Below are 22,047 nucleotides of genomic sequence, written 5' to 3' on the forward strand. Positions count from 1 at the left end.
GTGTGCAACAATCTTCCAGCTCTAGTTGCAGGTTTCTTCAGCTTAAAAGCCTTCGAAACGCAACAGAAAACAGGATCGGCTTGTTTCTTTAAAGAAACGGTAAGTTTTTGAGTAATAAATCTGAATGCAAATTAGATTTTGTAGTAAAATAGAGGGATGAGACACAGGATGAATTGATTAGCTCTGTGTGAGTGACATTTACTGCTGAGATTTATTCCTTTATGTTTTTATTTGCTTTTATTTGAAAAGGTATACTTTAAAGCTGAACACTGATAATGATTTATAAATATAACTTGTGAGATATGGTAAAACAAATTGCCAATATCAACCAATCTGATTTTTTAACTATTATTATTATTATTTACATTTTGTATGACTGTATAAAAATCTTCCACTGTAATATATTTATCAATTCCTTTGCACATTGCAGCACTTTCTACCTGAAGAAATGTTGCCAGCCCACTAAGAAGTGTGTTTGCTCTCCAGCACTTGTCATAACAGCTGAGTGTCACCCACATCACAGATTGTTGCGAAATGACAGCTCCCAATGTTTGTAAAGATAAAGCCTCAGGAGGCGGAAGAAAAAAAAAACAAAAAACTGGACAGATCTAAATTTCATACGCCCAAGTATATCAAAGTGACTCCTGTCAGCATTGCATCAAAGCAGAGAAAAAAGAGAACTGTTCATTTTTACAGCTGAGAGCGGGGCGGCGGATCAGGTGTGAAAGGACACGGGATGGTAAAAATTAAAAATTATGTTGGCTGAATTACAGGGAAAACGACGACAATAAAAAAAAGCACCTCGTCAGCCATCAGCGCTTTAGATTTATGACAGGGAGTGAGGAAAAAGTTTCTTTGTTTCACAAGACAACTGTGTCCATTTGAAGCTCAGCTGACTCTGCAGGTTTACAACACTGTGGCAACACCTGGGATTTCATCTCACACTTAAAATTTAAACAATAATCTGTTTTGTCATTTTTTTATACGTAAGTATCATGAAAATTTGTTGAAAATTGAGTTAAGGCTAAATGTTTGCTTTGTAAATAGCACAAGATTTGAATTCTTGTGATTAACAACGCAAAAAATAACCTATGATGGCCATTTTAGTGGAGGAGTAAACGAGTGCAGAAGCAAAAACAGGATCAGAGCTCAACATAAAACAACATTGACAGTTACCATGGGGCAAGCCTTTTTACCTAAGCAGTCTGAATAACAAGTGAGTGTCTTTGCTTGTATGAGCCTACAGTGCAACAACCTACAGGAACACAACTAGTGCAGAGATGACAAATATTAGACACTTAAGGCTAAAAAAAAAACCAAAGGCCAAAAAAAAACATAGCCTATTTTTATCCCTGGGCCAAATCCTGCTCAGCACTGTGGGCCACTTCTGATTTTTGCGCTAGCTGGTGTAATGCAACCAGCCATGCATTAGCATTGGCCCTCCAGTTAGAGCAAGCTCTTAGGATCCTGTCACCCAAACTTATCATGCACTCCTACACTTAAACACACACAGCCAGATGCACAGGCAAACACTGACACACAGCTCGCCTGCTGCAGCAAGTTTGCTTCAAAGAAGACAAAGCTATCTTAGTTTCCCGTACTCTCTGAAAAAAATCTGACCCCTGCTCTGATAATCTAAAACCATGATTCAGATCTTTTAAAGGAGGGCTCTGTGGAAAGGTTATAAATTATTAATATCTTACCTGTTGTAGGAAGCTCTTTGAATGACCTCGGTTTGGGAGAATAGAGTTAAATATAGTTTTGCTTGCTACGGCTAACCTTAGATCACTGCACAATGCACTTTAACTTCTTCTAAACAATTAACTTTTCTGATATCTGTATAAGATTTTTTTTGGTTTACTTTACACACTAACTTTAAAACGTCAATTTTTTCATATTCTATATATAGATTAGTTATCCTTACTGTTATCCATTTTTAGATTGTTGTAATTTTGTACCTGTATTTTATTTTCCCCATATGATTTTTTTTCAATATAACTATTTCTATTTCTACTGCTGTATACTTTTTTTTAGCCCTACATATATCAAAACATTCAGCTCATTCAGGAAATAGGTGCTGTGAATCTTGTAACTTTTTTATTTTTCAGAAAATTTGATTTTATTCACAAATATTTTGCACATAGAAATATTCAATTACTTGAAAAACAATGGTCTCTTAAATCTGCTTCAGCATATTTGCTCTTTTTGTTTTCTTATGCTATTTTTTCGTTTTTAGCTACTGTTCTGCTACATATAGCTAGCATTTTGTTCATTTTAGCTTTTAGCTAACATTTTGTTCCTTTTAACTCTAACAACTCAGTTTCATCTTCTTCAGGAAATTTCAGTAAAGTCATTCAGCTCTCAGCGTTCACTCTGCGTGTTTGCAGAAAACCTCCAGTCGTTTATAACGCTGCCACAAAACCCCACTTCAAAAAAAAATCTGAGCTATTGCTTTTTTAAGATAGGAGGAAAAAAAACTGGTCAGGGTCTGGACCCAGTTTTAAGAGCCGTCAGCTGGACTCTTCAATGAGAATTTCTTCCTCATGCTCCATGGCTTTGACACAGTGGCCGTTCATGCCGGCAGCAGAGACGTTTCTCTGAACATAAAAAAAAAACAAAAAAAAAACTGGATCTCCCTGTAAAAGCTGACCCATCTCTCTTGGCACTTAAACAGGGGCCCGAGCCAGCATACAAAGTTCAACAACTGTGAAGAAGGAACTATTAAAGAGGACACACAAAGCAGTGACCTTGACTGACAAGTGCTCTTCATTCTGGCCATAAACAGCAGTGGGGCCTGATAAGTGTTCAGCGATGCAGGGAGTAATGACCTATCCGTCAGCAGTGGTTGGACCGTGTGAGCTAGTATAAATGGAACATACATAATGTACAGCAATAATACCAGCGCACTCACAGCCTAATGTATTATCATTATTCTAGAGGACCAGTTTCCCCCCCACCTTCTTCTCCTCTAACTCGGGTGCCTCAACATGGAGGGTAAATGCCTTCCGGCCACCATAATTTCATTTTAATCTTTGTTCCATATTATAATTTTCATGGTCAGAAATACACCGGGAAGGAACGGCACATTTCCATCAAGGGGCTAAACAGAACACAGGCCGTAAGCTGAGGTTTTATGTGACGGTATAACAGCCCGTTCCCATGCAGGCACCAGTCAATTTACGATAAGAACCAAGAAAGCTGTAAATTTACACGCGATGGCCCATCTCCCTCATCTCAAACAACATCATTATGTTCCCAACTAGCCTCTGATAGGGAACCTGGGATTATTTAAACACGATGCCTGAAATTTTAATTTTCCAAACATTAAAACACGCCATCGGAAAATATTGCAATAAGAAAATTGGGCTTGTGTCATTATCAAGAACACGGCTGGTGCAACAAATTTTGAGACGCCATTGTTTTTAAGGAAAAATAAAAACCATCAACTTGTTTTTTATGTTTGTACCTAAGTTACTGATGATGTGATTTTTAAACCCACAATCTTAAACAGATAAGAAGTCAGTTTTCACCCAACACCAAGTACTGCCTAGTTTGATAATAAGGATAAAATGCCTATTATTCACCTATTTGAGGTCATCCAAGATGTGATCTACAGCAGGTAAGATAGTAAATGTTCATAACTTTACCACAGAACCTCACTCAGGAAGATCTGAACTATAGCTTTATTAGATTAAACAGCACCTTATACTGTCAGCTAAAGGTTTGTTGTTAAAGTAGCAGCACTTCTTTAATAAAAAAATAAAAAAAGGTTAAATATTTCATGCAATTCTTGAGAAGAGACCTAATTCTAAAATGTGTTACTACCACGTGCCAAAATAAGTAGATTAGAAACTTTACTGATGTTTTTCCCCCTTTTAACATGCATGTTTTATAGCAATAAAAGCATATAAATAAAAATAATGTTTTGTTTCACCACACAATAAATACCTTTTGAACATGTTTGTCATTAACAAGCAGAACTGTAGCTCTCGTGCTTTACTGGATTAAAAAAAAAAAAGTGTTGACACATTTTTGGAACCCCTTTTTTTATTTTTCTAACAGAGTGATCAGATTGGTTTATATATTTTCAAATATAACCCATCATTGCTAAAAACTTCCCCAACATCTAATGGCGAAAACAGTTAAATACAACAGATATCAGATCCCAAAATACATCTAGTGAAGGCTTATTTAGTCTTGTCCCTGCACTAGTTGTGCTGAGAGTTATCGTGTAATGCCATTAATTAACAGGCATCTCTAAAGCCTCCCACACACATATTGCATCAAAGTCACAGCCAGTGTCCTTGTCCAAAAACTTGTCTCCTCTCACTCTAAAACAGAAAAAAGAATATTCAGTGCTACTATGCAACAATAACGCTGCATACTATGAGAATATTTAAATAAAGTAAATAGACTGTTGTAACGAGGGATGTTTTTTAAAACATTAGGGGTTTAAAATATTGCGTGCATTCCCGTCTCATCTCGCTGAGGTATCCTCACAGAGCAGAGTAAAAATGAAAGATGCCTCCGAAGCTTGAAGATAGTCATCTCTCCTGTGGAGGTCAAATCTAACATGGCAGCTTAGTGTCTGTGGAGATTGACAGCCTGGAGAAATACCGCTGCCAGGCGCCCACAATGCACAGTGACAGTGAACACCTCCCAGGAAAAAGGCTGGTTACCAAGCCTTATAGAGCGACTGTCAGAGGGCGCCTGTTGTCAGTGCTGCTGCCGACTCGGCGCTGACACACTCTGTCAAACTATCTCTATCATATCAGAACCGTCTCAATCATGTAAACACCGGCCTGTGTGGATCTGAGCTGAGCTCTGCACGTTTTCACCACAGGAAGCTGCACAGAAACTCCCAGTTTCTTACAGCTGAACGTCTATTATAATTCCTGAATATTTGCACTTTTAATGCAGAGAAAATAAGTACATTTACTCCTGTTTTTAATGGTTTGTACTCACATTATTGTTAAAATTCTTTTTTTTTACATTACTTGTATATAGTTTTTATTTTTTATTGGGTTGTCTTTCAGGATTGGTCTTCTTCCTCTTCTAAACTATCTAAAACCTTTTTCCAGATCTACACCAGCATATCTAAAACCTTTTTCCAGACTTTCCAAGGTGGAGCTGGATCATTTCCATTTCTAATTGTATTCCAAACAATTTGAACTACACAATAAAATTACTGATTATATGTTCAATAAAGAAAAAAACTGTTTAAATGATAAATTTAACACAGCATCTAAACTAGTCACAAAGGAAGCATCTTAGATTTCATTTTTACAGCTTCTCAAATATGAAAACTTGCTAATCTTTACTATTTAAAATCTATTTGTGCTTGCTCATCATAAAATTCTACTTTTGTTAAATTGTTATTTGTTCAAAATTTTGAAGAAGGATAAAAATTTTGCACATAAACACAGTTTTCATAACACACAATAGCATAATTATTTTTACATTTCATGCCAAAACAGTTATTTTGCTTCTCTTCTGTCTGAAAAAAAAACCAACCTCACTGTCAATCATTAAAAACAAAACAATCATTATTGTTCCGACACATCAAAATATGCATTTTCACACAAATACTTTCGTCTGAAGCAACACCCTTGACTATATGTTGTTTACTGTGATGCTGCGTACAGAGGTGAAATACGGCAGAGCACTAATTGCATGAAATATGTTATCTTACAGGCTTGTGCTGTCTGCGTTTCATAAACAAAAGCTGACAGATCATGCCCTCGACCAGTGACCCTGCTGTGAGCATATGCACTAATGCAAGGTCACACTGGAGACTGGCCACATGAGGAGAAAACAGCCACCCAATTTGCCTCGTGCACCCAGCAGACACAAACTCCTAATGTAGTCATCGTGCCCTACGATAAAATGTCAGTGTGTTTAACAGGCCCCCCCTTTTTTTCCATTAGCAGCTCTAATAGATGGCTCTTGTACTGAACAGAGGATTCCCTTCATGTGTGGGAGAGGAGAAAATGATAAGCGGATATCATTGCCAAAAATCTGTTGCGCACTCAGTGTCAAGGAGGCTTTGTTGGCTCCCACAGGGCTCAGCTGTGTGCAAAAAGCATGGCAGCCTTTGATTTTCATGATGACAGGTGGCCATATTTAAATCAGAAATCTGCATATAATACCGGCTATAAAACCACAAATATACAGTTGGTTCTGTAAGTATTTTTATAGTGATACATTTTGGCTTTGATTTAAAGTAAATAAAATGTGAACGAAGCGTCTCGCTTTAAGTCAAAGAGTTTAGCTTAAATATTTAAAACTTTCTGAAACACAGTCTTTAAGTTAAAATGGAACAATCAGATAAGCTAAATTTGTTTTTGTCAAATATTCATAATTTCCTTAAAGGTCTTGTACAGCTTATCAAGAAGTTATTTACCACATTTATCCGTTTTCTTAAAATAAAATGTTGTTTTTAAAACATTTTTTGTTCTGGATGAGGTATTGTAAATGTGCTTTTATTTCACTGACTCCTCGGCTCCCTATAATTAGCTGCTGCATATGGTATGCAACCATGGTAAGAAGGAGGAAGCAGTAAGAGTACAGAACATGAACTCAAAGAAACAAACAAAACCAAGAGGAACTTCATAAAAACTTCACACAGAACCACAAACGCAAATTCACAAAGAAAAACAAAAAACCACAACAAAAGCCCAAGTCTTAACAGATATGCTTTTTTCACAAATCTTCTATGACTAACTTTAGTTTCTGCCTTTTTTATCCGGATTTGTCCACAGTAACAAGCAACTTTGCTCGGCTAGATTTTTCAGACATTTAGAAACAATTTGCTGCTTCTTTGAAGAAGTTCTTTGGGTCGTATTTATCATATTAGGAGGTCATTACTTGCAATGTCTTATCAGCTTTGCAGCATTTCATGGGCAAACTATCTGCAGCTTCACTTCTGAGCCATCATGAGAAGTTTGCCAACAATCGTATAGTCAAGAAAGCAATTTCTCGAAATATTCCCATGCCATTACACAGGTTACACACGGAAATCAGCAAATATTCACTCCTATTGTCCTCAGTGGTCCTCCATGTGCTTTGGTGTCTCTGCATTGCTTTTGTCCAAGCATTATATCTCTTAAAGAATGCACCACAGCTAATTAAAGGACTCGCAGAGTTAATAAAGTTTTCTGACCAGTCCGTGTCATGGCAAAAAGATAAGGACGACAGAAGACCCAGCTTGTTGATTTTTATCAATTTATTACAAAAAGAAATGCCAAGCAGAACATATCAGGGATGAGACAGACCCAGGCAGCAGAATTAGTCAGAAATAAGATTTTAAATGAGCTTATCAGCAAGAAAACGCAAGACCACCAGTTTTGTTGCAAACGGAGTGCCGTATCACTTTAATAACAATATGACCTGTGAACAAATATGCACTGAACGTGGTAATGAGGACATCTCAGAGGGCCAATCAGTAAATCTTATCAGGGAATCTTTCTTTTTCTTTTGTTTTTATCTCAATAATGATAAGAAAAGGAGTCTTTAATTAAAAAAGCGATACTTGTAGGGGTGTTACGTGAGTCTACACACCAACTCAAATTAGTTTAACTGAAAACACCATAAATATATTATATGTTGTTGCTTCCTTTATAAGCCTGGTTGGTTTGTTGATGACAGCATGTGATAAAGAGGGGCTGATGGAGGTTATCAGGAAGGTTTTAGATTAAATGATGGGCCTACATGCAGAAAGTCTGACGTCGTCCCCCCTCATCCTCTGCTTGCCCTTTGTCATGCATCCTCACCTCCAAAGCTGTCACTGGCTTGTCAGAACCAATCAAAGGACGCCATGCTGTCTGCCAGCCGTGTACCAGTTTGGACAGGATGACATCAAATTTCTGGTGCCATGTGTCAAGGACCATATGAAAACAGATGTCCTCATTACATCTTCGTTCCACTGCTTAAGAAATGAAAAATACTGAACTTTTCGTTGATCAGTGTGCTTAAAAAAATCTCAAAACCTTTGTGTTTATTTCTACAGTTTTGTCTCCGTTTAGTTTGGGGTAAAGTGTGTGAAAATGTCTAAGAAAGATAATCATAGTGCAATGGTTGCATTTGTTAAATAATGCCATAAAAGTGTAAAAAGCAAACCTAAGAATGACCCATTCTGCTCATGGTGGAATAAAACAGTGACATGTCAGAGCCCGGTGTTATGCATATATGAGGCCCTGTGAGATCCAGCATGACAAAAGTAACTTTATTGAATGGGACAGATCGCTGCTTGTCTGACTGACTTAATCTGTTTGATTGAGCAACGGGACGCCTTCGGCTTCACAAGTCCTTCAAAGGCTGCAGATTCTGCAAGTGTGAAAAGAGAGGGAGGGGGGGAGAAAAGACAAGAGAAAAATCTCCTCACAACCGTTCCTCTCCGAAAGACATAGAAGGTTTAAATGTCTCATTTATTGACCCACCGCTCAAGCACGTCCGGATCATCGGCTCCTTACAAAAACTCCAAGCTTGGAGAGTCTGTCAGCGATCAGAGCCATTGATTAAGAGCAGAAACCACTGAATGGGAGCAGAACTCTGGGAGGATGATGAAGCTTTACTGAAGCCAAATGTTAAAAAGCATAATAAGGCAGAATTTGAAGAATCTGTCCCTGCAGTCTGAAAAGAGCATGCCGTTTTACAGAGCCATACATTCATTTGCTCATGCTTCACGATCTCATTATGGGGGCCTAACTTTCCGCTCCGCCCTCCTTTCACCAGCCAGTCGGAACACAAAGCAGACCTCAGCGATTATTGTGCTTGATCTGAATTTTATTTAGAGCTCCATATGCTTCTCCGGCCTCCTCTCAAAGGCTGCTGTTGATGCTTGGCCTCTCTTGGCCAGTTAGGCGTTAAAGCAGCGCCCATTCTGTCACCACGCCACCTTTTGTCAACCTTCGAGGTTAACAGACAAAAGTGTTAGATCATCAACGACTGGCTGTCAGTCTATTAGAGGTTTCCACTCAACGAAAACAAGAATATAGAGCAAGGAAAGCATTAAGGCCTGCAAAATTAAGGAAATATGCAGTTGTAATGTTATGACTGAACGCTGCACAGACAATGATGTTTTTGCCCATGTCTGTGTGTGTCTTTCTGTGTCTGTTACCAAAATATCCCATGAACCACTGAAAGGATTTTAATGAAACTTTCAGGAAATAATCATTGGATGTATGTCTACAACTGTTTAAGTTTTGGAATCAATACAATTAACAGCTAATCAAAATCAGCAAACACAAAAATAGCTATAACTCAGTCAGTTGTTCAGCTGCTGAGCTAAAATTTGGTGTGTTAGTAGCTGGGAGTCAATCACAACACATACTTTGAGCATAACATCTTTCAAAATTGCATGAGACCATGCATAACATTATTCTTGACCAAAAAGGTTAACACTCCATCATTTCTCAACATAAGATGATCTTTGTCAAAATGAAAAGCACAGAGTGATTATCATTCCTTACAGAAAAGTTAGGCCTTTAATTTTTTCAAGTCATAGCACTTTGTACTTTAGCATCCTGCTCACCATCATCTGTGCAGTTTGTTCCTGTTTTTTATTGCAATTATTTTTATTCCTGGGATCTTGACATTAAATTTTGAATACATTGCGCAGCCCTAATGGGTTTTTTTTTTGAAAAAAAAAAAGAGATCTATTTTGATTGATTTCCACATTAAACAAGAATACATTATTTTGAGGCATAAGTTGCTGATGATAAACATTTTTACATTCGTTTAGGGGCATGAGATAAATGAATGTCTGCCTATTGTTTTCCAGATTTTGTGTATCATTTGGAGCTAAATGCCTCACCTAATATCATGACAGAAAGGGGAATATGAGACCATAGAGAAGATGGATGAGACTCCCACATGCCTCTCCTCTATTTCAAAAGGCCTTTTCCAGAAACACAGTTCCTTACACTTTTTCCCCAAAAAGGCCCAAAGCTGAGTCTCTCATTCTCCAGGTCCCCCCCTTAGTGACAATTTGTCCACATCAGAGAGCCGTCAGGCCTAATGAGAGCTGACTCGTGACACACAGATGGGGAGGGGGGGTGCGGTCACTGGCAGCGCCAGAGCCGGGTGCTTGCCTGCCCCGGGGCTACAGAAAAACGCCGTGCTCAGACTGCTGTGTGAGAGGACACAACTGCTTTCTGCTAAACTCTGCTTTACCACCATAAGCTCCACCCGCCCCACAGCCCTTACATCACCGAGCCGCTACAGAAGAACACCAATCTGTGAGAAAAATCAAAGCAATGCTGATTTTATTTCTTATACATACAGTTTAGGGGTCAAACATTCAGATTTGATCATCCTTCTGAATCAGGCAACATCACTTTTTTTACACATCTTTATGGTTTTTACTTCACTGAACTCCCAGAAGCAGTTCTGTAATAAATGGTGGCTTTATGTTTTGGTTTTTATAAGGGTTGCAGTCATCACTTTTACTGCTGTCCTCTCAAAAATCTGAATGCACCACAGTCTTTTCTAAAACACAAACCAGTTGACCATCCTTTTTGATTTCAGATCCACTTCTTCTTCCACATATTATTGCAGGTTTCTCTCTCACTCGTTCACAAACCGGTCTATTGTCAGGTTACATAAGACAAACACACTCTGTTTACACCCCCCACTACACACACACACACACACACACACAGACTGACTGACCCTGCATTCTTAAAACCACAGCTTCTCGTTTCCGGTCAAGTGCATCAGCCTGGCCGATATATGCAATTAGGTCACGCTGGCCACACCAGGAGACAACAGTCACTGTCAATTTTTAACAAAAGTTAAATCAGGGCGGAGCGGTTATTTGGGAATAACTTTAATAAAACAAAATGACAGCTAAATGAAAGAGGGGACAGAAAAGAGATTCTACATTAAATAAATAAAATTGTGGACAATTGACTTTGGTTACTGAGTAATAACCAATAATTTGGTTTTGTGTAAAGAGTGTGCAAAAAAAAAAACAGGCCTACACACAACACAGTTTTATATGTATTCTACTACAGTTTCACAGTTTTTAAAGTATTTATTTTATGCTCAAAAGTTCCCTTTTTTAATAAATCTGGTTTTAGTTAAGCTTCAGCAACAGCAAAAATATCAGAGAAAATTTTATTCTCATGCCAAAAGTCACAACACACCATTCCCAATCGAGGAAGCAGCTTGCTTGCAAAAGCCGCACCAAAAATACTACAATAAAATCAATTGCAGTATTATGTGGAGATAAAATAAGCCTTTCAAGAGCCTAAATACAGCAAGTGATGAGGTGGGAGGGATTCTGATCTGGGAAAATAATGTTGAAATTATTTGTCTCTCTGATTTTGTTCATCTATTTTTCCTAAATTTCACTTTGGTGGCTTGAAGCAAATTTTATTTTCCTCTCTGCCATTCATGATTTTTTGTCTCTACTCTTTCTGCAATTTCTCATTTTTCTGTATTTTTCTGCTCTTTCTCCTGCAGCATCCTCAGCCCTGCTGGTTGCTCTCACCTCTCTCTTGTGGCCCTCTGGCTCTCATCCTTGGCTCTGGTTCCTGACAACCTCACCCACTGAGCTACAGATTGGCCGGCACACAATGCCCCAGATCCTCATTCACTGGCACAATGCACTCCCTGGCCACACACCTTAACTTCCTCTCTACTGCCTCACCACATCACCTCTGTCCATTCCCTCACTCGTTTTATTCGTTCAGGTGCTTTCTTCGAGCTCTCTCCAAGTCCATTTCTGCTGCTCTTATTGTGTCTTCCTGGCAGCCTGGTGGTGACTGGTGGAGCGACAACAGAAACCGTCTCCTTGCCTTGTTTTGTTGCAGGGCGCCGTGAGCGGGACGGAGCCAGAGCTCACAAAGCCTCTGCCGAGAGAAACAAAGGTTGTGTGCTCCATCATTCAAACCGGGGCCACTCCGACAGCTGCCTCCGCCACGCTCACACTGACAAACGGCCAGAAAAACAGATGGTTTGTGCATTCATGACCAGTTTAGTGGAAGCCCAGGAGTCACCCCCATTCAAGGGGAGGGTTTTTTGTCAGCTTTTCCGTGATAAAGCTTCTCAGTCTGGTAGAAAATTAGAAATGCATTTTAAAATTGTCCCTTAATTATTGAGGTCATCCCGGCCCCGTGGAGGAGAGGGGAAAAGAGCCAGGGCTCGGGCTTTGTGACACATGACTGATCTGAAAAGATGGGCTGCCTCATTTCACTTTTTAAATCCTGCCAACACATTAACATACGTTTGTCAGTTGCCTCTGAAAAGCAGATGCATTGAATTTTGAAGTTCATCACCTCAGCCTCTCATCGATACTGACGTTGAAATGTATTCACCAACTAAAGAAGCAGCTCAGCATGGGTATCCCAATGCAACAAAATCATCATCATTATATATAGATTTAAACACTTATAACCTGCAATTTGAATGCATTTGCATCTGAAGTAATCCGTGAAGCAGGCTGATCCATAATTTGGTCTTTCTGTCACAAATACAGCCATATCTGCACCTTAATTGATAGCAGGAGAGTGTGAGCCTTTCATCCTTTTTCCTCTTTCAATTCAATGCTGTGAAGTTGAAAAATCATGAAATATGCTCTGCATTTATTGCCTGACCTAAAGGGGAAGTTAAGATCTTTTGAAGTGGGATTCTGTGAAAAGGTTATGGACAAATAATGTCTTACCTGTTGTTAGATAGCTCCTTGAATGGCAGTTTGGCGAAAAAGGGTAATTTTGAGCAGACTGACAAACAAAGGGCTAGTCCAAGCAAGAAGAAAGCGGGTTGTTGTTGTCTTAAACAACTCCAATCTTTAAGATTTCAAAGCAGTTCACATAAATGCTTCCTTATAACCCTTCACGTCGCCATCAGCTCCATGTTGCATGAATATTTCCATAGAATTTAATGGTTTTTTGCAAATGCATTTAGTAACCGGTGAAGGCTGGACCACTTTGAGCAGAAATTTTTATTGTATTTCTGCTGGAATATAAGAGTAATGCAGTTGCAGCTGCTATGAAGTTTTTGAGAGAATTGTTGTTTTAAGACAGCAGTAATTTCCTTTTCTCTTGGCCGTGCTCAAACTAGCGTGTCAGAATTAAACTATTTCCCCAAACTGAAGTCATTCAAAGAGCCATCTACTGCAGGAAAGATATTTACTGTTACTAATTTATTGTTTATTTTTCAGAACCACATTTCAAAAAGTCAAGTTATCATTTTAAAGCTTTGTTTCTGCATCATTTACGATAGTCTTTGTCTGAAAGTCACAAAATATGAACTGACAACTGCAGTTTATATGCATTTCAGGCCCTCGAGAATCAAAATCAAGATGAATTAAAAGATAAAACATCTAATATTCTGGTCCTGTATTTCGTCTTGACACATAAATAAGAAAGAAGTGACTCCACAAGACATAAACAGGTATATGAGACTAAGTCAACCACAATAATGGCGTGTGTCACGTCATTAAAAAAAGCTTAGGCTCCGAGGCAGCGAGGCGTGAACCATACTGGGCTTCTGAGCATCATCATCAAGCTGCTGGCAACACATCCCAAAAAGTCATATCCAATTGTAAGAAAAAGCATTCAGCATGTTGCACTATATCATAAGCAACACTATTTACACAAATTAGCTAAAATGCCAGCCAAAGTGACACTGACTAAACTTTGTTTGTTGCTCTGGATTAAATTAGTTGCAGACAAGGCCTAACGGCACGAGGAACAGGGGCTGAGCAGATATGAATTAAAGATAATGCCGAGCCACCGCATGTCTGTCTCTGCCTGGAAACCATCTGGACGTTCAATATTACATCCGTGTCTACACTTTTCACACTGATCGGGATCACAGCGTTCTTTTGACGGGCCTTCGTGATGCATCACACCCAGATGTGGTTGCTGACTGAACACATTTGTTCAGGTTTCACTCTTTGTGCTCGGTAGTCGAGCTGCGGCCTTAAAAAAGTTCAAACAAAAACAAAAAAACCTCAACTGGAGTAGAGAGGAGTAGCTCCAGTTTTTAACCTAATTGTCACAGAAATATGAAATAATGTGCTGGACTTAATTTTAGTGATGCTTTGTAAAGAAAATTTAAGACTGATAATATTGATGATAAGATTAGAGCATTATTCTTTCAAAATAGTCATCATTTTTGTTAAATGGTAACATGGGGACTTTTTTATATCCTACAGAGAAATCAAATGAAATCCAGAAGCATATCCTCACCATGTTCTGATCTAACTTGTTGTGATCCTATTAATAATCATACAGGCTCAGCATCATTGCACTGGACTGCTCGAGTCAAATTAACATAATTATTGCTGTGATTAGCATAATTCCTGTGCTGGTTTGTCTGTGTTACTTACTGTAATGTATAGCAGGACAGAGACACCCAACAGCATGTAACACACTGTAGATAATAGCAAACCACACACTCCTGCTGACCTGTGAGAGACCCACACAACTCTCAGAATATAAACAAGGAATTACACGACACAAAAACACACAGCTTCACACTCATCAAGCTGATAACTTCTGCTTTGTTTCCTCCTAAGCACTGCCCTCCTCTGACTGTCCAAGGTAGTGCATCCTGTCTACTCCTAAGTCATCACGTTCTTCAACATTAAAGGCCTAGTATTCTTTGAAGGAATACATATCACCCCCTGCCTTCCATGCCAGAGCTTTAAACTAAGATCATCTTCTGCTGAGAAATGATGAAGTTGTTGTGAAACCTGGAAAATAACATCATGCGTGATCTCATGCAATATCACAAGATGTCTGGCTCAGAGCGCAGTGTGCCGTGGATGACTCTCAGCTACTACCACATCAAATTTCAGCTCAATATTTATAAACTAACTAAGTTGTAGCCATTTTTGTGTTGGTTAATGTCAACTAGCTGTGGTGGCTATCTTGAATCGGATTGTCTCCTAAAGCTAATCAGCTGCAGATGTATGCCCACTGATTAGTTTTTGTATATTTTATTAAAATCTGTCCTGTGGTTCTTGAAACATTTTGTTAACAGACACACATCCACTTTTACTTTTCGATGGTGGGCGAAGACAAAAAAGGACTTTCAGATCATTTGTACTGCTTGTGTGCAGATCAATAAGATGGATAATAAGACCGCCCCTCCCCCTCCACGTTCTACTTCCCTATTCTGTGCCATTTGTTGTTGCACGGCACCTTTTTGGCACCAGACAGGAACCACTTCCTCAGAACATGAAGTGGGAGGTGTTCAAAGATAGATGCCGACTGTTGCCAAAAGCGCCGGCACTACAATGACGAGCAGTGACTCTCGGATGGATGGGATTCAATCAAATAAATGTGACAAAAGCGTGAATTCGAACAAGAAATAGCAACTGAATCAAAAAGAAAAAAAAAATCAAAAAATGGTATAAGTAACTTAAAAATGTGTCAGAGGATGTTGCTAAGATACAAATAAAATTTTTATCTTTGCCACCAGCTTAGATTTTTGGTCAGGTTTTTGTTTGCTTTGTTGTAATTTTAAGCTCAACCATCTGGTTACTCAAAGTTATTTTCAGGACTTTTTTTTTAAACACACATTACAAACCGCTCTTCAGTATTTAAGCAGAACATAATTAAACCGCCTGCAGACTCTAATCAACATTCGTAAGTGCTATCAGCTCTGATATACAGAACAAACCCTGCCAAGGTGATTTCTTCACCACGGCCGTCCCTCTCACACAGATTTGGACGGACGCGCACATCCGCGCACCGCTGTTGTGCGCTTGTTCCTCCCAAATTAAAACCTCCAAGTGAAACCGTGACCTGCAGAAGGCAGCCCCGACCTGCTGTCCCAGAACCCCTCTGTGGATCCATCCCCCTGAGCGCACGGATCCACCTGTCCTCCCTCCTGACACCTGAGCAAGGACAGGAAAAGAATAAGATGAAGTCAAGTCGGCGCTTGGTCTTTACATTTCACTAAATTAAAACCTTTCTGCACACGCTATGGTCCTGTAGATTTAATTTAAGTGTATAATATCATTAATCCTTCATTTTGTTTGATTGAATCTTGGCTAGTTCATCCTTCATATTTGCTTGTCATCAAACCGTTGGTTCAGATCTTGCAAACTAGAGTTCTGTGGAGAGATTATAATTAACTATAATATTACTTGCTGAAGACAGCTCTTTAAACAAAAATACACTTTAATTCGGACCAGATTGATCAACTAATAGCTGGTTTGAGCGAGGCCAAGACCAAAGTGGATTGCTGCTGTCCTAAAACAACTCTAATCTCTTATGGTGGCTCATATTAATATTATTCAGTATAATCAGTAGAATGTTATGTATATTATATTATTTGCTGAGGCAAATTGGAGCAGCTAGCTGGCCTTGCCCTTTCCAGATTAGCAGGGATCCTGAACTAAACTTTATTTCCCTAAACTGAGGTTGTTCAAACAGCTATCTATAACAAGTATGATATAAATTGTTCATATTCTTTCCACAAAACCCCACTTCATCTGAACCACCGTAGCCGGACCACAGAAAAGGAGGACAGTCAAGGCCAAAGAGGCAATAATGAACCTTGTCTGTGCAGTCACCAAATGGCTACTGCTTGGTTAGTTGTAAGCTCCATTTTGGGACCCTTGGTTCCCACATTTAATTAAAAATCCATTATCACCTCTCAGCACTGTGAGCAGCCCATACTACTCTGATCTGAATTCCTAATTAGTCTTAAACGGCTAAATAGCCTTTTATGTAATCAGTCTTCCGGTTTTCCAGAAGAAAGAGTTGAGAGCATGTTTCAAAAAGTTTGGATCCTTGTTAAAATGATCTACAAAGCTTGACAAGTAATCAGTGTTACACTTATGACAGACCTTGTGGCAGACCTTGCAGGCAAACTGTTGTTTGGGCGGTAAATTAAAATTCAAAAGGTGATGCTGCCAAAGCACCTTGAGCAGATGCAGACTGGCGCTCGCTGATTGGCAGAACGAGGGGCTGCAGAAACACAGAGAGACGGCCGGCGACACAAAAGAAAACAAAAACGAAAAATAAAGAAGAGCGAAGTGAGAATGGAAGGGGGGTGTTTAATCTGATGTGAAGAGAACAAAACCAAACCCCGCTTTACATCCCGTCGCCACTCTTCTTTCATTGTCACCTCGATGAGCACCGCGCGGCCCCCGCTCCCCTGGCAGAAACTAAGTGGCTTGCTGGCATATGGTGTAACCTCCATTTGAGTGTGCTAAAAGCTGGATATTGTTTTTGTGGAGCAGATGTTGGTGGGCACGGCAAAAGGCACAGCTGACTGGGCCACACAGCTGGGTGTGTGTGACCCACATACAGGGGGAGCAGTGCTCGACCGAGAGCCACAATCTAATGGAAAAATAGTGACGTGTGTTGCTCTATTGTCTTCACAAGTGAGGTCTGTTTTTACTGTCACTTTCACACTCTAAATTTAATCTAATGGCACTATATTAAGTGCCAAAAATGTGTCAGAGTGAAGCCTTGGTCTGGACGGAAACCCTCTCTGATCAGGTTTACAGACTGACAAGGCTTTATTTCAGTTATCGCTTTTATTTGGTGTATTTGGAGCAATAACAACCTCAGCTCTCTGTGTGCCGCTCAAAAAACAAAAAAAATCTGTCATGTTTTAAAATTGGAATTAAATGAGCTTTCATGCCTCGATTTGAATTAATGAAAACAAGCCGAGAACACTTGAGAGTCCTGACCGATTTCCCAAACCCAGAAGTGTCCTGATGCCAAAAGTGGACAAATGAAGATTATGCTGAGATTATAATAAGGATGCCAAAGCCATTATCCAGTCTACTTTGACAAATGTTGTCCCTGTCTGTGAGCAGATGGGACGAGGAGTTTGGGTGGGGAATCAGGCAGAGTATCCTTCACCCAGTTGGCTAGAAAACACTGGGATAAACAGCAAGCCGAGGCTCTGTCAAGAATCCCCAATAATGCTTGTAAGTCTGTGTGCAAGTGCTCATATTACAATATTTTTAATGTTTGAATAAAACTGACCTGCTAATAGAAATTCTCTGCTTGAAATAAATGGCATTTGTTCATTAAAAAACAGTCAGTCACCTCTTGCTCATGTCACTTAGCACCTGTTTATAAGCTCACATTTGGTGCTTTGGCCACAGCTTCTTAATAACAAAAGTGTTAAATGCCATATGCTGTGGGCAGAGGCAAAACAAGCCGACCAGAAGCTGCTTCGGAGGCTGTTTCCCCTCATAATTTAGGATTAGAACGACCTGTCACTCAGCGAGGTTGGATCGAGGGGGGGCATGACTTAAAAAGTCATTTAGAGACTTAAGATGCTCTCTGTTGGCCTGTAAAAAAACAAAATAAAATGATCAATAAAAAGTCAACCAAAGCCTTCAGGCATCTACTGATGACGGGTTTCCTGCAAGGATGTTTTAAAGATGTTGTTCTGATAATTTTCTTCTTGCTGCTTTTAGCTTCTAGCTAACATTTGTTACCTTTCAGCTAGTGTTCTGCATCTCAGTTTCAGCTTCTTCTGCAAATGTCAGCAGTCATTCAGCACTCAAACATTCACTCTGTATTACTACAGATAATTCAGTTTCTCTAGATCCTTTTTTATTTTACCCCCTAACAGCTTTATTATTTGTAATTTTTTACTTTTCAATTAGTCAGATTCTTTGAAGTCGGGATCAAAAGATTCCAGGGAGAGATAATCCACTTTTTAAGAAACTGAATCACTGAGACAGCTGAAGTCATCAGTTAGGTGCTGTGCTTAGAGGTATGAAGAATAACACGTGATCTAGGGGATCTTTTATGAAAGGTTAGTTCATGAACCATCCATATAACCATATGAAACCACAGAGCCACATAATGCAACCAGTTGCAGAGATTAGATCCAGGTTAGTGACAGATGAAATTGCGTTGCTTTGACAGAAGTCATGAATACAGATCGGACTTCATACGCGACAGTCCTCTGATGGACGCTCAGGGCTGCTGGGTCTGGAGGGATGATTTGACAGGAAGATGCAGAGAGCTGCTAAATGGTTGGTTGGTGAGTGAGCACCAGCTATTGAGAGTGTTGTACATCTGCTGAACAATGGATATTTTTGAAAATATTAGTCTCAAATTAAAAAAAATATTTAAAAGTCAATCATTTCCATTCATGAAACTGTGACAAATCACACAAACATTGATTTATAAATAACGCTTTTAATGTCACATTTGTTGCAGAAGGAATGATTTAATTGTCCTTGGAACTGAACAGTTCCTCTCTGCATATTGCTGTGTTTCCTGCTCATCACCTGATTAGGTTGCATACTGTATTTGACTGCGATCCAGAAGTTTCTCCATACAGTCCTTGTTGGCTGATGCATGGTGGCAGTGCGCTGCGCTGAGAGTGACAGTCTGATTCTCGAGCTTGTGCATGAGTCAGTCCTACCCTTCCATCTCTGGAGCAGGCCTCAGCCCTCATGCCTCCTATCAGCCTGACTTTGATGGACACATGCTCCCCCTGTGCCTGGCAGGACGGTCTTTTTTAGAAACCTCAACAAAAACGGCAACGGCGGTATTTGGGTTGACACACACCGGCGCCCCCAGACCAAACAAAAACCGCTGTCATTTGCTCCAACTTTTCTCTTTTTTTTAATTCTGCTGGTTTTTGGCTCATGTGAGGCGCAGGCTCTGAAAGTTTGAAACAAAAAACCAAAACCACAAACAGTGGAGAGATAATAAAGTTAAATAAGACCGTAACACATCACTCATGGTGTTAAGACGCTCCACAGTCTTTATTCAGCATGGCGGCACACTTGACTGAAGCAAGGTCTATTCCTTCGCTAACAGACAAAGGGAGTCCTGCGCCATGTCTATGTCAGTCTGCTCATCCCATTATATCCACTCTGCTGCTCCCAGTCATCAGCGATGACGAGCCTTCACCTGAGCTGACAGGTGACTGTCCCGAGGCAGCGCAGCGCCCAACAGGGGAGCCCCAACCTGCCAGCTTCCTGTCAGTTCCCCAAAACCAGCTCTGTCATGTCATCTCCTCCACGCCAATCACGGTGACACATCAAGTTTGTGTCAGGAAACAGTGTTGGAGATTACAATCTAATACAACACTGCCCTGAGCAACCAGGAGGACCAGGCAATCATTGTGAGACACAGATGATAATGTAAATGTCTCCAGGTCACACACACACACACACACACAGAACAAAATAAAATGGGATTTTTTTTCCATAGGCTAAACTTTTGGATAACTTGTGCAGCATGAAAGACACACTGACAAGAAATTAAAGTCTAGAATAATGGAAAAAATAAGAATAAAACATGAAAGTGTTGATAATGCATCAACTTTTCAGAGAAAGGAAACATTAAAATAGTTTAATCTGATGTTCACATTATATTTAAACCTCTATAGGTTTCACCTAAGCATGACTTTAAATCATTTTTATTTTTTAATTAAAAAGTGAAGAAATTTGCCGTTAATCCAGGGTGAGATGCAGCGACATCAAGTGGCACAAATTTAAATTTGCAACCAACTGAATATTTCCTTCCTTCCTCAAACTATTGTAACAAAAATGTAAAATGTCTGTTCTAGTTAGTGTTTGGTTTGTCCATCCAAAGCTAACGTAGTTTAGTTTTATTAGTTTATTTAACAGGGACAGAGTACATTCATGAACATTGCTGCAGCAAAAAAGGCTATTTTTCATCTGGACCGGTTCAAAAAAGTTACCCTAAAAAACAAAACCTTACATACCAGAGGGTGAGCTGCATAGAGCAATCATAAAAACAAGATTTTATTTTAGTTTTTTCAACTCATTATCACACAAATGTTTCATTACTTCTGTGCATAAAATCATACAATTGTGAAATGGCTCCGAATAATGTGGAGAAAGTGCACTTTTTGTTAGTTTCACCTTTTTTTTCCCAAATACAGGGTGTGTAAAGACAAAGATGGTCATTATCATCTCAAATATTTATCATTAAATACATTTTATCTGGATCATCTGAAACTTTTGTTGGACTCCTCTTGGGTTTTTGCACCACAGACTCCATCATCTTCGTCACTCTTATTAGTGTCTTTGTAAATCTGGTAATTCAATCATTACAGTTAAAGTAAAAACAAAAACATTTTACAGGTTTTGCTTGAACACATGCCATCCAGCAAACATTGATGGGATTGATGAGAATTAATTGTTGTTGAGGATAATCTGTTAAAGAGATAAAGACACAACCTAAAACCTAAACAATTTTATTTTCTTTTTACAATACAGCTTTAAAAACTAAAAGCTGGGTTCCATGTTGTGCTTTGTTTTTGATTAGATGGAAATTTATTTGTGTAATGGTAAAGGTTAAAGTGACCTAGCCTTGTAATCACAGATTTTTGAGTGTTAGGAGGGGGTGAAGCAGTCTGTGCCATATGGCTAACGACCACAACAATAAATCAATTTCAAGCACCCTGTAATAATTTATCTCAGATATTATGATTGTTTCCTCCTCATTCAGTTGTTTCCTGTTAGTTGTTGTAGGATTTCTGGGCAACAACGTAAGCTGGCATAATTTTAACTCGCTGCTGGAATTTTCGTAAAGCTTTGACTGATTGAAACTCTCCTATCGCTGATGTGTTTTTTTTTATTTTCCATATGTAAATGAGTAACCATCGGTAAGTCTGAGTGGCTGTAGTAACAGATGGGCAGTAACTATAATGGGGTGAAGGGTGACTCCAATAAATATCCCATGTTGTGAAGCTTATCCAGAGTCCGTACAGTTTCTGATGAAGTTTCATGACGATGGAGAGGCTCACAGAGACGTAAAACTGGAATAAAATGCTATGAAACCGATTATTTCATCAGTTAAGTATTTTTCGACAGTCTTGGGATTCATTTATTTTGAAAAATATGACAGAACGAATAATAAGGCTGTGTAAATTTTCATCATGACAAATGACTTTTTAAGAAGAAAACTGCAACAGTGAGTTGAGTTCCCAAATGATCGCTTCAGCAGCTTTTGTCACAGTTTGAACCAGTGACTGTTATAATTTACAGGGAAACATAATTACAACAAGATGACCTTCAGAAAGTCGGCAATACGGTGCTTTTCTAAACGGACAAAAGTGATGGTTTCA

This window comes from Kryptolebias marmoratus, linkage group LG21, assembly GCF_001649575.2.
Source record: "Kryptolebias marmoratus isolate JLee-2015 linkage group LG21, ASM164957v2, whole genome shotgun sequence".
Classification (NCBI taxonomy): domain Eukaryota; kingdom Metazoa; phylum Chordata; class Actinopteri; order Cyprinodontiformes; family Rivulidae; genus Kryptolebias; species Kryptolebias marmoratus.